This window comes from Talpa occidentalis, unplaced genomic scaffold (genome assembly GCF_014898055.3).
Source record: "Talpa occidentalis isolate TD23 unplaced genomic scaffold, MPIMG_talOcc4v2.1 talOcc4.3, whole genome shotgun sequence".
Classification (NCBI taxonomy): Eukaryota; Metazoa; Chordata; class Mammalia; order Eulipotyphla; family Talpidae; genus Talpa; species Talpa occidentalis.
Genome location: NW_023603184.1, coordinates 1,471,713 through 1,484,665, shown reverse-complemented (window position 1 = coordinate 1,484,665; position 12,953 = coordinate 1,471,713). Strand labels below are relative to the sequence as shown.

The 12,953-nt window shown below is 45.3% G+C and overlaps 1 protein-coding gene across 7 annotated transcripts in view; it reads left to right on the top strand.

The window, feature by feature from the left end:
- CTNND1 (catenin delta 1) overlaps window positions 1-12,953 on the top strand; it is a 62,658-nt gene that overhangs the window by 15,827 nt on the left and 33,878 nt on the right. The window contains exon 1 of one of the 7 annotated variants that reach the window (XM_054699194.1): window positions 7,429-7,772. The exons of the other annotated variants lie outside the window; for them this stretch is intronic. The gene's annotated coding sequence lies outside the window, so the exon portion shown is untranslated. Of the gene's footprint in view, window positions 1-7,428; window positions 7,773-12,953 lie in introns of those variants that run through there. 7 annotated transcript variants of the gene reach the window in all.

Genomic DNA, 12,953 nt, shown 5'->3' with positions numbered 1-12,953 from the left:
TGGGATGAAACATGGAACCAGTCTTTGAAAATATGACCCAGGCTTTTGTTTCTTAGAGGAATATTAAGCTAAGTTGTTTTACAAATAATTGGGCTGCGGCCTCCCCTGATGGTGCAGGCGGTTGAGTGCAGCACTGTGAAGTCTGCAGCCTCTGCAGCGCAGGTTTGATCCCGGCCGCCTGGCGAGGGTCCCACATGGCCCGGCAGACCTCTCCTGTCTCACCCGCTGCTCCCCTCAGCAGTGTATTTCAGTCAGTCTGCCTGTTCTGTTCCCCTCTCTGTCTCTGGAGAATCTTCTCACCCTCCTGCGCATCTGGCCTGTACCCTGGTTCTTGTATGCATAAATAAATAAATAAATCTTAAAAAAAAAAAAATCGGGCTGGCCAATCTGCAGTGTAAATAGGGATATCCTCTGTGGAGAGCTACTTGGGATTCCAAAGAAGTGAGACAGTTCTTCCTTCTAGGTTCTGAGTCTAGGATTTAGGGCAGTGTCATTCCAGCCATATTTATTTAAATTTGTGCTTCCAAAGATCTTCTAATCCAGATTGAATAATGGTCTGGGCTATATTTAGTGAATAGTAAAGGAGCCTCAAATAATGTCTTTTATAACCAGTGCCCTTTTTGCAATGTAGCGGTCAGAGGGTCTGCAGGGGTAGACCCCATACAGTAACTCACTACCAGAATCACTTTGAGGGATTTTTAAGGACTTGCTTTCCTAGACATTCCCATTAGAAATTGAGGTATGGGGGATGGGAAAACTTTTTTGAAAAGGCTTCCCAGGTGATTCTGATCACTCAGGTTTGAGGACCACAAAGCCTTAATATCCGAGTTAAGCTATGTAACTGTGATTTCTCAGATGGGCAGTTATTTAATTAGTATGAGAAGTAACGAAGAATAGCTCATGGCAGTAGACATGCTGAAAAGGTGACTAATTTAAAGTTTTTCTCAGTGTCCTGTATTGTTTTGAAATTACATATGTCACCACCTGCTTTTGGGGTTTATGCTGGCATTTAGTGGCGTGCTTGCCTATTAGGGGAAGAAAAACCTTTAGACTGAGTTTGCATTTCTCTTCCCCATTTTGAAATTGTGGAACAAATTCAGGAGAGGATGTTAGTATTGAAATTCAGCTGGACAATTTGTTTAAAACTCAACAGGAAGGGCCAATGTTACTTCCTGTCTGAAAAGGAAGTGCTGGCTTCCTTCCCTTCCTCCTGGCTAACTCAGGTCAACTTAGAGTATGAGTGGGGGAGGGCTGCTCGGTTAGTACTTTCATTGGCTATCCGTGCCTTGGGAAGTCTGTCACCATCAGTGTTCAAGCACGGAGACCTAGTGTTGATCTCCCAGACATTATTTTACACTTAACCTTATGCCTCCTCTGTATTCCCTAACAGTTGACAATAGATCAAGGAACTGTAGGGAAGAAACTGAAACCCATTTGACACGAGGGTAGGTCGTGGAAAGAAGAACATAATTGGGTGGAGGGGAATGGATGACAAAGGTTTCTTATTTTTAAATGGAGCCAAGAAAGCATTCCTTCTAAGTGGGGCCAGTTGGCACTCTTCCTGCTATTTTAGTCCAGGCTTCTCCTTCCTACTGGCCAGTCAATTGTATAAAGTGTTTGATGTAAGTTTGCACTGTGGTCTCTGGGGTGGTGGGGAGGGAGGGTGGTGGAAACAGCTGGTGCCTTCATCAAGCTATCTCAATTACGTCTTTTCAGAATGTTTGGGAGTGGGGGGTGGTAGAAGAATTAGATGTGTGTGAGCAGAGTCCTAGTAACTCATGCGGTAGGATTGGATTCCTAGGCACTCTTAGTGCTCTGTGGGATGTTGGCTAGTTGGAATGTAGCCAGGCCTTTCCCAATCACATTCTTTTCTCTACCTCCCCTTCCTCCAATTCTTTCAACTTTGGGCCTGATGCAGAGAGAAGAGGGGTTATGTGTGAAGCTAGATAGTGAGACAGATTCATGCTTTTCCAACCGTTGAGCATTCAGCTAAGTCTCGGGCCCCTTCATTGACTTGCTTTTCACCCATTCATTATTCCTTTGGTTAGGTTTCTAAATTCCTTTCTAAATATGTCTATAAACAGTCAGAGGTACAGTTAGAACCAGGACTTATCTTAAGTCATGCTGAATTGTCACCCTTTGACTCTACTTGTCTCCTTCCCACACACCCTGGTTGACTCTGTTTCTGAGTCAGCTCTCCTGTCTGTCTCACCTGCTCTGTCTCACCTACTCTATTTGAGGCCCAGAAGCTGCCAGGCATCTTGTTGGAAAAGCAGCAGCGTCAATATGGGTGTGGCCAGCTCTCTCTCTGCAAGTGTGGCTTGTAACCCTTTTTTTTTTTTCCCAGTATCTTAAGAAAAGCTCTCCTAATAAGTTTTTATTTGCTTTTGTCTATCCACCTCACATTATACTATTTAATAGTTGACTGATTTACTTGGGCTGGGCTATGAATGAAAGGAAATTGGGGGCCTCCCTGGTGGCGCAGCGGTTGAGCGCTGGGTTGCGAAGCTGCCCGCAGCCTCTGCAGCGCTGGTTTGATCCCCGGCTGCTCCCCGGCCACCGGAGGAGGGTCCCACATGGCGTGCAGACCTCTCCTGCCGCCCGCTGCTCCCCTCAGCAGTGTGCTTCGGTCCGTCTGCCTGCTCTGCTCCCCGCTCTGGCTCTGGTGAATTCTCTCACCCTCCCGCATTTCTGACTATACCCAGTGCTTGCTTGAATAAATAAATAAATAAATAAATAAATAAATAAATAAATCTTTAAAAAAAAAAAAGAAGAAAGGGAATTAGATAAGAATACTAACAGTTGTAACTGGCTTTTCACTTATTCTTGGGTGAAGGAGAGACTGAGTTTGATTCGGTGCTAGGTAAGAGATCTTAAACTTTAGTTTTGGGTGCTTCAACGATAGAATTTGCAGTGGCTAAGCCCTGCTGTTGATTGTTGTGTTTTAAAACATAGTGTTGCTAAATGTTCTCTTTTCTAGCCCGATCTAGCATGACTATTGTGAATAATTCTGTCTCACTTCCTTCCACCTGGTTGTATGATCCAAATATGTACCAATTCCTTTTAAAATTTGCTATTTTAGACTTAGCTCCTTTTGTGTCATGTACTGTCTAAATCAGGGTCCAGCCCAGGTACTTCTGGCAGATCCAAGAAGAAGAAAGGAGTTTGTGAGAAAGAAAGGGAGGAGAAAATGAGCGCATATTGCAGTTAGTTCCTGGAATGTCTTCTGATTGGATAACTCTGCGGAGCCTTGTGCTGTGCTGATGCGCAGGGAATTGAACCCTTTGGGCAATGGGTGTTACTTTGGAGTTCAAGAATCTGGTTAATAGAGCTTGACTTCTATATACATCTTTGCTTCTGGGGTTTAAGGCTAATGTCCAGTGGCTTTGCACTAGATAATAGAAAAATGTATCATTTGTTCCCTTTTTGGAATCTTCTGAGAACCCTTATTAGGAAGGAAGGCTTTCTTTTCTGAGAAGGTTCCAAATCTACAGTCCCTGATCCAGTCCAAGGGGAGTAGTGAGCAGGAAGAGCTGAGGTTGCCGTCTTGGTCTGTTTGCTGCCAAGACTATTGTGTAATTCCTAGTGGTCCTCCTTTCATTCCCTAGGCAAGTAGGGAACTTTGCTCCCAGCACCTGCTGGTGCCTATCCTGCTCTTACAGGGTGGAGTCTGCTGCCCTTGATTGTTTTCAGAGTGCCTCTGAGGAAGAAGGGGATTTGTGGGGAATGGAGTTTGAAAAACTTTTAAAACAGTGGAAATGGGTGCTAGAGAGGGTGCTAGAGGATGGGGATGTGTCCTCAGGTAGTTCTCCAGGTGGGAATCTTCCATCGGTTGAATCCAGGCTGGCTATCAGATTGCCACGATGCTTTCTTTGTGATATGTCACATGTAGCTGAGCTGAGTATAATAGCAGCAGTAGCTTTAACAATCCCCAGGGCAGGCAGTGCCCCCCAAATGAAGAAACTTAGGGTAGGAATCTTAAAACCCCCATCACCCCTTCTAAACCCTTAGGTCCATACACAGTATCTTTCTGCTGATTCTCGAAGGCCTGAGCTTTGTCCTGTGGAGCTTTGGCTTGGGGCAGGGAGGAGGGTTGTTTTCCCGAACATGATAAGGAACTGAGCAGGGCAAAGTGGGAGCTCTGACTGGTGATTGGTAGACAGGATGCCCTGGAATGCGGTTGGCCTGCAGCCCAGAATCCAGCACTTTGTATTTGTTTGTTTCTGGGAGACTGTGGTCTGGTGCTACTGTGACAGGAAGTGAGAAAGCTGGGAGTGGGGGAACTGAGAGGGCGATGTCTTTGTGGTTCTCCTGTGAAATCTCTTTGTCCCTGGAGAGCGGCTCCGCTACAGGGCTCTGCTGAGAAGAGAGCCGCCTTTGTGTGTCTAGTGGGTCTCAGGGCTTCTCGCTGCTCGGAGGGATTAGGGGGTGTGAATTCTGACTGTGGCCTTTTGCATCTTAGCACTTGAGTTATATAAATGGCCTCAATCTCTTAACAGTGGGGATCTCACTGAGTTTTGTGGGTGCTACTATTATTTATAAATGATTTAGGATTTAATTAAAGGAGTTCTAGGAGGAGATAGAATCTTATGTATAGATAGATCTATGGCTATAAATCTGTAGATTGATAGATGTTTATTTACTGTGTATGTTGCAGATGCCTTGTTGGGTCTGAAAGGGCAAAGAGAAACAGGCAATGCTGGTGTCCTGCATTTTGGGTCTCACCCTTCCAAGTGGCACCCCGCTGCATACAGAGCTGCAGAAACCTACCCATTCTTTGAATTCACTCTGGGGAGATACTGGTTGATACTGCACTCAGCTAGGGAATAGCTGGTGGTTTCCTGGGATATACTACCCCTCTCCCTGTCTAGACTGAAGTAGCACCTGTAGAGCTCTTTGTTCCCCTCCCTCTTTGCTTCCCCCCCTTGTTTTGTGTTTTCCCTGCCCTCTATTCCAGCTGTGGAACAGGCATCTCTTCTCACTTTGTGGATTGGATAGCTGAGTCCTCAACTTCTTGCCAAGCTGGCTAGTTCCTGAGCACACACACAAACCGGTCTTTGATTGCCCAGGAGGACAGCTGCCCTAGAGGCAGATTGCTAACATACCGCTAGAACAATCCCTCCCCTCTGTTCCTATGCTGGCTAGCTCGGTCTTCCCTGCCTCTAGTTCCTTCTGTTTCCCACCCCAGCTCTGATCTCTGCTTTTTGGTTTAGTGAGATGTCACATTAAAACCGAGATTTTTTTAGGGATGTTTGTGACTAGATTTTATTTCTCGGTGGGAATGGTGAGAGAATGTACATGTAGCCAGATTTCTAGAGTAGGTTTTCCACTGGAAAGGTAGGTGATTTTGTATGAAGTACTACTTTCGTCCCTTTCACCTTCCCTCCTGAATTCTTATTCCTTATAAAATCTTGTTCCTTATACAATTGCAACAGTTTTTCCCCAAGATTGAGTAAGGTCCTGTTCTTTATCTTTTATCTGTTGTTGTTTTTTTTTTTTAAAGATTTACTTATTTATGCATACAAGAGCTGGGGTACAGGTCAGAGGTGTAGGGAGTGAGAGGATTCACCAGAGACAGAGTGGGGAACAGAACAGGCAGATTGACTGAAATACACTGCTGAGGGGAGCAGCGGGTGAGTTAGGAGAGGTCTTCTGCGCCATGTGGGTCAGCTCCCTGGCTGGGGATTGAACTGGTGCTGCAGTAGCTGCAGATTGCTTCATAGTGCTGATGCTTAACCCCTTGCGCCATCAGGGAGGCCCCAAACCTGCTCTTTAAAGTGAAAGTAAGATCCAAAGTTAGCTCTTTTCGTCCCCTGCTCTCTCACCATCTTGCCCTCTCTCCCCAAAAGTTTATTTCTGGGCAACTTCTCTGTTGGAGTTAGACTTTTAACCACGTGGCACGTAGATAGTTAATATTCCTTTCCCTTTCAAGGAGAAGGAACTTGGGCTTGGCGTAAAGCAGATGGATTCCCACCACTTCCTAGCTGTGTGACCTTGGGCAGGATACTGAACACTTCTGATGGACAGTTTATCCACCAATAAATGGGACCAGCATGACCCCAGGGGTTATCGATAGGTTGTGTTGATATGTCACATGTTGATATGTTGTATATGTGTGGTGACTTACAGGGGAGGATCAATAGTTAATAACTTGCAACTTTTCTTCCCCCTTGTAATGTCAGATTTTCTTCTAGAAAGGGAGAAGTATTTCCTATAGCTAATAAGGACCTTAAGAGATTTCCTCACAGATTTCAAACCTCCCTTACCCTCAGAAGGTGTAACAGGGTGGTCCCCAGGAAAGGGGGAGGTTCCAGGTTTCCTGCCCCATCTGTTACAAAGGGAGGAATTCTAAACCTAATGGAATGAGGTCTTGTTGCTGTTTCTTGGGTCTTTGGGGAAACAGGACTGTGTAGATGACTTGGTTACATGCTTTCAGCTTTTCCAAGTCATCTTTAAGTGAGGGACAAAGAGATGGGGGAGAGAAGCTGCCTCTAAAAAAAAGAAATGTGAGCTCAAACAGTTGGGTAACCTCTAGTAACTCTAAGATTAAGCTTTTTTTCCATGAATTTTTTCTTTCCTAGCCTAGCGTGGGGAAGAGTTTAGGGTGGAGAAGTGGCTGTTACAGGGCAGCCCTGATATTGAACGGGTTGCCTGGCTGTGGGTCCTCACCCGCGTGCTTACAAGGGACTTATTAATACTCCACTGCAGGCACACACAAAAGGTTAATAAGGGCCTCCCAGGTGGCGCAGCGGTAGAGCGCTGGGTTGCGAAGCTGCCCACGGCCTCTGTGGCGCCGGTTCGATCCCCGGCTGCTCCCCGGCCACCGGAGGAGGGTCCCACATGGCGCGCAGACCTCTCCTGCCGCCCGCTGCTCCCCTCAGCAGTGTACTTCGGTCCTTCTGCCTGCTCTGCTCCCCGCTCTGGCTCTGGTGAATTCTCTCACCCTCCCTCCCGCACTTCTGACTGTACCCAGTGCTTGTATAAACAAAACAAACAAACAAACAAAAAAATAAATAAATACATGCCTCTATTAAAAAAAAATCTTTAAAAAAAAAAAGGTTAATAAAAGGTTTATTTACAAGGGAAAAGGAAATAAGGAAAATGTACAACTCAGGGAGAAAATAGGGAAATAAAGTCTTTAATGCGTCCTACCCGATCCGCCGACCTGGAAACCCAAAAAGCACTTTCGGAGCTGGCAGGATGCTGCAAGCTGGCAGAGAGTCAAAATGGGGGACCCCTCCAAAGCCCATGTGTCTGGCTTTATACCAACCTGGCTGCTTAACCTCACCCTCAGGTCCCAGCCACCTTCCCTTTGGTGGGGATGGGATTTGGAGTTCCCAGTGTCTTTGGCTTTGGCCTGGGGTGGGGGTGGAGTCCACAAAGCCTGTATGGAATTAGCTTTAGGACATCCTTTTCCCCCTAACAGTCATGGGGCGCCAGCCCTGGGAGGGGGATTTAGAGGACCGGCATGTGCTTGGGTGCTGGTAACTTTAGGGTTTCTCCTTTATGGTACAAGAGTTAAAACAGTACCTTTGCCTGTCATGTAGACTTTCTCATTTCCCATGCTGTGTACCTGACCTTCTCATTTTCTCCCTCCTTTGGTAGGAAGAAGAAAGGCATTTGGCCTCTCCCCTTCCTCCAGTCTAACACCTCCCTCTGTTTTTTGCCCCTCCCTCTTATCTTTGTTTCCTTATCAACCTCTCCCTAAAGCTCTGCCTTCTCCTTATAAGGCTTGGCGAGGCGCCTTTGGCAGGGTTGCAGCGGAGATCCAGGTAAGTTACTCAGTGCGGCTCAGACTTCTCAGGAGTGAGAGGAAATACAGTGTTATCTGTCCCAATGGAGGGCCTTGGGGAGGCACGTGGTTAGTGGGGGAGGAGAAGAAGGCCGCCTGGCCTGAGAGATCAGAAGGACTCGTTAGACCAGTCCTGCGTGTGTGTCATGCCTGCTCCAGAGAGAAGCAGGTTTTGTTTCTTTCCGGACCCGTTTGGTCTTGGGCCCCTCACTAGCTGAGAGCCACGCCCTTCCTTTGCTTCAAAGGCAGCCCAGCATTTAATCATTTTAGTAAGTTATGGTTTGGGGCTTCCCAGAATACTTGGGAGAGACAAGGAGAGCAAGAAGGATGTTCCATCTGGTTCCTGAATTTAGAGTCATGGGGGCAGAGGTGATTGTATGTGCCTGTATATATGTGCGCGTGCATTTTAAAGTCATTGTAAAAATCTTGAAATCCTAATGTAACAGGGTGGTAACTTTGGGTTAGAATTCTAAAACTGAAGTACGTTGAGATGTCCTATTGAGAGTGCCAGCTCAACCTCCTTTTAACAAGGAATATTAAAAGAAAACAAAAATACTTTTATATATTTATTTTAAAATCCTTCTTTTCTCTGAAACCCTGTAATCAAGTAAAGTGTATCCCCCTTTCCTAAGAGGGGGGTGACATGCCAGAGACTCCATTCATCAGAGATTTCATGGTGGACACAGTGAGACCCAGTCCTTTCTTTTTGTGAACATGTGACTCCTCCAGTCAGCCTTCTGGGTGCTGTGAAGGGGAGAAGCTGGGCCTAGCACAGAGCAGATCCAGGGGAGGTACAGAAATCGCTAATATCCAAGGCCAGGCCATCTTCAGAATATCAATCTTGTAACTCTGGAAGGGCTCCGTAGAGATGAGTTGGTTAAAAGAACAGAGGACTGTTAGGTCTAGATGCAGATTTTGTCCAGGGACTTGGGATCAGCATGGGAGTGAGTCTTACCGGTGAGAGAGCAAGATTAGAATTGTTCTGAGTGAGCTTAATTGGTGGCACAGCGGTGGTGGGTGGGGTGTGTAGACTTTGCACTCTGGTCCAAGCGCTCTTTGTGATAAAAAGCCTCAGAAAAACTATCGACGGTTTGAAAATAAAATTGCAGTTTTCTCTGAGTGTGTAATGTATGTGGTTGAACAGGAATAATCACTTTGAATTTGAGGCAAATGCCAATAAAGGCAAATAAACACCTTTTAGGTGTATAGGAGGCTGGAATGCTGTGTAATAAAGTTCTGTGAGGTAGTTTTCAGTAGGAGGTTCAGTGTACATTTTTGAAAAAGCCATTTGAAATCTCTTGAGTGACATGGAAGGGGAATTTTGCTTATCATTGCTTTTAGAGGGTGAGATATATTTGTGAGATTGGTTTTGATTTCATAATGAATAAATAGATGAAAGGCGGAAAGCTGGTTGCAGGAGATAACATTTCTTTCCCGAGAACACAAAGATGATTTCGTGGGATTCAGAGTTTTAGAGTTCTCTGTCTCCGTAAAAACAATTTCTCTTTTTTCTGCAGAGACTTGCTTGCCTAATTCTGTTCATGCCTTTGGATATACTTAATCTGAACTGCATGGAGGTAGGGGACAGGTTCAGAGTTACACATTAGCCCATTAAAGATATACTCTGAAAAGCAACAAAAATTGAAGCTTGTGGTTTATAACCTTTCCCAAGTTTTTGGCAGAACCAAGACTTGAGTCCCCCAGGTCTTTTGATCCCCTAATTTAGAGTTTGTTTGTTTTCCCTTTAAGAGTGTGAAGAATTCCTGTAATTTATAGGGCTCCCTTAAATGAGAGAGAGAGCATGTAGAACAATTCAAAAGTCCTACCAACACCACCAAAACTCTAGTGTTGCCATGTTAGCTATTTGTAGCAGTGTTTGTAACAATATTACTAGCTTTCTGTGTGTCAGGGCATTTTTGTAAGCATTAATGTGGATTGTCTCATTTAATCTTCTCAGACACCTTTTGTATTTTATTTCTCCCATTTTACAGAAAAGGAACCTGTGGTTTAGAGAGATTAGGTGGCACTTTGCCTAAAGTCTTATAGCCGAGAAGTGGTGTCGGTGGAATTTGAACTCATGCCAGTCAGATTCCAAAGCCTATGTCCTTAACCTCCAGGAATTGTAATTCCAAGTTAATTTCTACAACCAGTTTACAGTAAACAGATCATTCCGGGGACTGTGTTATTGTCAAGTGATATTTTTCCCCCCTCTACTACCTAGTTCACTTTGTCCGACTATTTGATCTTTCTGGGTATTGGTTTCTATTTAATGTATTTTAGTTGGAATTCTTACAGGAGAGTGAATTTTTTAAAAAAGATTTATTTATTCATGCATGTAAGAACTGGGGTGTAGGCCAGAGGTGCTTGGTGAGGGGGAGGTGAGAGAATTCACCAGAGACAGAGTGGGGAGCCGAACAGGCAAATTGACTGAAATACACTGCTGAGGGGAACAGCAGGCGAGACAGCCGGGCGTAGAACTTGCCCTACAGTGGCTGCTGACAGCTTCATAGTGCTGAGACTTAAACCCTTGTGCTACCAGGGAGGCCCGGTAGAGTGAATTTTTAACCATCATCATTGATTGAATGCGGGAGCCTTGCTATGTAGACTCATACGTCTTAGCACCCATGTCTTGTTAAATAAGATTAAAGCCAGTTAATCTCAGAAAATTGGGTCTTAGGGGAATAGTGAGGTTCACTTTATGTGCCTCCACTTCCCTATGAATTTCTTTCTTTTTTTTTTTTGAATAAAGTGTGTTTTTTAAAAAGATCTATTTATTTATCTCTCTATTTATCTCTATCTATCTATCTATCTATCTATCTATCTATCTATCTATCTATCTATCTATCTATCTATTTATACAAGCACTGGGTACAGTCAGAAGCATGGGAGGGTGAGAGAATTCACCAGAACCAGAGCGGGGAGCAGAACAGACAGATCGACGAAACACACTGCTGAGGGGAGCTGCGGGCGGCAGGAGAGGTCAGCGCGCCATGTGGGACCCTCGCCGGTGGCCGGGGATCGAACTGGAGCTGCAGAGGCTGCGGGCAGCTTCGCAGCCCAGTGCTTAACCGCTGCACCACCAGGGGAGGCCCGTGTGTTTTTTTTTTTTAAAGATTTATTTATACAAGAATTAGGGTACAAGCCAGAGGTGTGGGAAGGTGAGAGGATTCATCAGAGACAGAGTGGAGAGCAGAACCGGCAGATGGGCCAAAATACACTGCTGAGGGGAGCAGTAGGAGAGATAGGCGAGGTCTGCTGTGCCCTGTCGGTATCTCTCTGGCCAGCCGGGAATGGATCTTGTGCTACAGAGGCTGTGGACAGCCTCACGGCGCTGTGCTCACCCCACTGTACCACCGGGAAGGCCCTCTTTTTTTTTTTTTTTTTTTAAGATTTACTTATTTATGCATACAAGAGCTGGGGTACAGGCCAGAGGTGCAGGGGGGTGAGAGGATTCACCAGAGACAGAGTGGGGAGCAGAACAGGCTTATCTACTGAGATACACTGCTGAGGGGAGCAGTAGGCGAGACAGGAGAGGTCTGCTGCGCCATGTGGGTCAGGTCATTTGGCGGGGATTGAACTCATGCCACAGTGGCTGGAGATAGCTTGATAGTGCTGAGACTTTAACCCCTGTGCCACCAGGGAGGCCCTGTAGCAGACTTTTTTATGAGGTATATGATGTGGGGAATTTTTCCTCAAGTCTCTTGAGTGACAGGGCAGTGTGTGGGGCTTACCTAACAGCTTCACTCTCTTCCTGCTACTTTTAATTCCCCACACATTTCCATTCTTCCACTTAAATCTTGTATGTAGCATTATGAATACTCCTTTAACCTAAAGAAAAATGGAAAACTTTTCTTTCCCCCTTTTCCTGTGATGTTTGGGAAGAAGGCACTTAAGGGTTGTAGAGGATAGGGGTTGGCCCACCTGTCCTCTCCAGAACCTGGCAGCATGCAGTAGGGTGAGAACACAGGCTGTGGGATGGGACAGACCTGAGTTTAAGTTCAGAATTGCTATTAACTAAGACCTCGAGTAGCTTCACCTCGGGCCTGTTTTCTCATTTGCAGTAAAATTTAATTCCTTAGGGTTGTTGAAAGGATTGCCAGGCTAATAAATGTAAAACATTCAGTAATTGTTGGTTCTTTTCACCTTCCCTTTCTACTTGGTATTAAACTGCTAAGGCCTGAAATCAGGACCCGAGAACTTACAATAGATGCACAGTGCTATGTATGATGCCCGACTAGGCAGTCGAGAAGCACTGTCCCGGAAACACTGGTCTAGGTGGGACTTCCTAATAGAGCCGGAGCAGGGAAACCAGCTCATCCACTCCTCAGAACCCAGTTATGCTTTTGATTCAGTTAATTTCATCTACTAGTTCACAAAATAGTTTTGGGCTGAGACATTACCATTAAGTAATGTAATTGGAAGATAGAAACTAACTCTTGAAACAACTTAATACCTCACATTTGTATACCATACATTATCTCATCTGGGTCTTGAAGCAACTCTGAGTTAGCCTGGCAGGTGGTATTGGTTCTCCTCTCACAACAATGGCTTCCTGCCATTGTTGACTAGTGGCAGATCCAGAACTGGGACTGGTCTTCTGAGTTCTATTTTGTTCTACACAGCCTCTGTCTCTGCCCTCTTTCAGGTAGAAAACGCCCTATGTTTTTAGCTCTAAGAATCTGATTTCTTATTCTTCTTAATTGTGCTGTCAGTCATCTCCAAATTAGAACCAGGTGGTCAGCTTTTAAAGTGTGAAGATGGGAGAACTTACTGCTCCTGACCTAGAGCCCTGTAGTTTTGCAACTAGCTTTCCTAACTCCTTTACTGAATTCAAGTTGTGGGGGCAAAAATAAGAAGGGTAGTAGGGTGACAATTTCTCTGTGTAGCAGGAGTGTCGTCACCGTGTGCCCCACCGTAGTGGTAGTTTGGGTTTTTATTAGCAAAGATTACAGGGCAGAGGCTGCCAGAGTGGTAACTGTAGTTCAGGCCCTGTTGAAACTGAGAGCTCAAAGGATTGCTTGAGCTCAGCGTTCTCTTGGTGTGTAGGTCCATAGGTCATGATACATAGTGAATAGGGGCAAGTGTTTACAGTGATGAAATGGGAATGAAAAGGGAGCAACATTTTTTTTTTTTAAATAAGGAGACTTATTAAAGACCTTTG